Source organism: Sinocyclocheilus anshuiensis, unplaced genomic scaffold, assembly GCF_001515605.1.
Source record: "Sinocyclocheilus anshuiensis isolate Anshui unplaced genomic scaffold, SAMN03320099.WGS_v1.1 scaffold1604, whole genome shotgun sequence".
In the NCBI taxonomy this organism is placed as follows: domain Eukaryota; kingdom Metazoa; phylum Chordata; class Actinopteri; order Cypriniformes; family Cyprinidae; genus Sinocyclocheilus; species Sinocyclocheilus anshuiensis.
The window spans coordinates 787,044-790,711 of record NW_015555841.1 but is presented as its reverse complement, the minus strand read 5'-3'; the positions used below and the strand labels follow the sequence as shown (position 1 = coordinate 790,711).

At 33.8% G+C, this 3,668-nt stretch overlaps 1 protein-coding gene across 5 annotated transcripts in view; it reads left to right on the top strand.

Annotated features, from left to right (window-relative positions):
* Positions 1 to 3,668, top strand: part of LOC107675513 (zinc finger protein 618-like) — a 54,104-nt gene that overhangs the window by 13,292 nt on the left and 37,144 nt on the right. The gene's annotated exons all lie outside the window — the stretch shown is intronic.

Sequence of the window (3,668 nt, the reverse complement as noted above, 5' to 3'; positions counted from 1 at the left end):
ATTTTGGTTTCTCAGTTCATGACCCCTTTAACAATATCGCAAAAAATGACAAATAAATGTTTACACTAGTGCATTGTCGTTTTTATAAAAAAAAAAAAACTAATTTGTGGATTTTAGCAAAAAAAAATTGTTAATTTGTGTTCCGAAGATGAACGAAGGTCTTACGGGTTTGGAACGACATGAGGGTGAGTAATTAATGACAGCATTTTCATTTATGGGTGAACTATCCCTTTAATGTTTTGATATCTGGAAAAATCAACCAGCGATAACTTCCTACAACTCATTTGGTGTTCTTTTATTTCCAGTTGCATTTGACACAAGCATCGATCATGTAGCTCTCATTTGTAGTGTATGTGGTTGTAGTGTCTCAGTTTTTGCTGGGGTGCAAGTAAAATAATAACAGTGCAGGTTATAAGGTGGGGTAAAATTGATGAAATAACAGCTAGCCGTACTGCATTAACCGCAGCAGATGTTCAGTCCTCTGATCTCTGCTAGACATGAGCAAGTATGGGACGATTAAAGCTCCGGGGGAAATAATGGAACATCCAACAAAATGAAAAGCCAAGGAATGTAATTATGAATGCAATAATTCAAAATGAAGCATTTATATATTGTAATAAATGATAAATAACCATAATTTGAATTAATACATGTATAAATAAAATGGCAATGAATAATAATGTAATAAATGCACAACACACAATTATGGGGCTTTAATGATATATTTTTTATTTTTTATTTTTATTTTTTTTAAGTGTACATATCTGCCCTGCTCTCTCTCTCTCACTCACACACACACACACCCACCCACCCCTCTCTTTAGTTTTTTAGTGTCACGATGGAGCAGGTTCAGTCTCTTCATCTCCTGCTTGTTTTGCAATTTTGATTTCCATCAAAAATTTAATCACGAGCGTTTAAGGGCTCAGCGCTGGCCTGTGTGCTGCCCTGAATTTCTAATTTTAGTCTATTCTTTCAGGATTTATTTTTTGTATAATTCAAGTATGCTTTTCAATATCTCCCAGTTATTAAATTTTAATTCAGAGATCATTAGCATATAAATTGAAAAGGCTTTTTTGAGTTTCCCACTCAGATGAAATTTAAGAGGAGATATTTCTTTTTTCACCACTTTCATTTAAATGTAAAATAGTAAAAAGAACAAAAAAATACAAACAAAATAAATGTATTTATTTTATTTATTTAGTTTTACTCCTTTTTTTATGCCAGTGTTTTTCATGACAGGAACGTATCAGTGTGTTCTGGTTCAAGGAAACTAGGGCTGTCAGCCTAATCTCTTGCAGTCATCTCCTGAAATAGCCTGAGAGTAATAAATTCTCATTAGATGACAGTGTTGAAATTCTGCTCATAGTTACCGCAGTTCAGAGCAGGTTTTCGAAGTGAATCGGTGAAAGAACGTACCTGTGCACACTAATAATGCCTCCTGGCTCTTCTTCTGATGGACATACCTGTAATTAAGAGGTGCTATCCACACTGTTCTATATATTACTTAAGTTGTGATGCAAGAATATATTGACTTTTGATCATGTAAATTTAAAAATGACTGCTTTTCTTACAATTTGCATGTTTTATTTGATTACGGTTTTAAATTTCAGCATGGGAAGTGATAAAACGGTATAATTTCAGTCGAGGAATGTTAATTTGGTGGTTCTTATCTTTTGTCGTATATTTAGATTTGTCTCCTTGTTTTTTATAGTAAAACATTGAAGCTTAGGTTGTAACACATTCTAAAAACCAAGTTAGACCAGCTAGTGTCTGGTTTGTTGCTTGAAACCAATGAGTATGTTTTAAAACACAGCTACCAGCACAAATGCAGATAATTTATTAATTAAATAAATTATCTGTATTTTTGTTTGGCCGATGAGTCAGAAGTAGTACTTTTATTTTGACAGAATGTAGATGCACAGGAGCATCCATTCTCCATCTTTTTTATTATTATTTTTATTTATTTTTTGTCTTTAGTAGTTTGATCTAATAATGGAAAGGCAAGCACTATGATTTTTTAAAGTATATGTATATACATATAATTAAGTCCTAATAAACATTTATCTCTAACCTTGCAAACTTTAGCAAATCCAGATGTTAGATCTTATGGACTGTGCACTGAATCCTGCATAAAAAAAAAGAAAAAAAAAGTAATCTGTTAAAGATGCAAGGTGTGTAAATCCGATGCTGAGACTTCTGTTCTGAACTTCAACTTTGCTGCACTATTTCATGTTTGCAGCTATCATATTTGTTATATTCACCATGTACTGCAAATATGAATTGCTGTCTGATGCTTTTTGTCAAAGGAACTATTAAATTACGGTAGCAGCATTCGTGTTACTCTACTTGAGTAATGTGCGTTTCTTTATCAACAAGCCACCAATTCAATACTTTTGTATGCTGTTAATAATGTAGTATTTAGTAGCCAAATTAAAAAAACATTGTTTTAAAAATAATAAAGTATGTTAAGCACAATAATAATAATAATAATAAAAATGTTCCTTTTATTTGTTTTTGTTGGCTGTTATTATGAACAGTCTATTAGTCAGCAGATCCATTGTAAGCACTGATGATCATCACAGCCACAGTTCGGCAGCTTTAATTGAATCACCGACTCACAGATCAGTTCAGGTTCATTTCAGTCTGCACATGACCAAAAGTGCTGAGATCTTTGTAATTAGTCTGTTCATTTCCACCTGTTTGTTTATCTCACTCAGCCGTTTGCAGGCGTAACAGGTGTGCATTATCACATTATTATCACACGGTAATGAGTCGATCATAGTGCGATAGAGGCATCGACGCCTGTCCCGTGAATTTGTCCCCACCTCATCAGTATGATTGTAGTAAGGGATGTAACGATTACCGGTTTGACGATAAATCATGATAAAATTCCCCACGGTTAGTATTATCGTTTCATCTTTTAATTATCATTAAAACCGTAATAGATTACCGCGATTTGAACAACTCGCGATAAATAAATACTGTCGAGCATAAAGCACAGTTTTAAGTAACAGTCTCACGTGCACACAGCACACAGAGTAGTTTCGTTTTGAGTGAAAACAGGGCGGAAAAGCTGGGAGGTTTTAAAAGATTGCTATAAATCTTTGCTATCACTTCTTAACAATTTAACACATCCTTGCTGAATAAAAGTTTTACTATATATATATATATATATATAATTTTTAAAATTTGTATTTCAGTTTTAGGCATTTCAGTTCAAGTTAAACAATTATTTGACAGTGTTATGTAAGAAAAAATAGTGATGATTATGCATTACTCAATCTCATGTTTTGTGCCTTTTTTTTTTATTTTGCATTTTGTGCAGAAGGAACTGCCTCTCTTACCTCCTCAAAGAAAACTTTGAAGCCCTGAACCACAATGTGTGGGGGAACAAAAAAAACAAAAAAAAACCGGTGGAAAAAAGTAGATTCTCTCTCCCTCTCCCTCCAAAAAAAACCCTTTTCTCTCTCTTCAAAAGCTTTTTTTATTCTTTCAAAACTCTATCTCTCTTCTTTTCCCCCCTTCCCCAAGAGGCACCACCACAAGAAAGAGAGAGTGGGGAAAAAATGAAGGCTAGCTGATAATTAGCATGCAGTACCAAATGATAGTGGCGCCTGGTGGCCTGGACTGGTACTGCAAGCTAACTGTTAGCCATCTCTCTCTCTCTC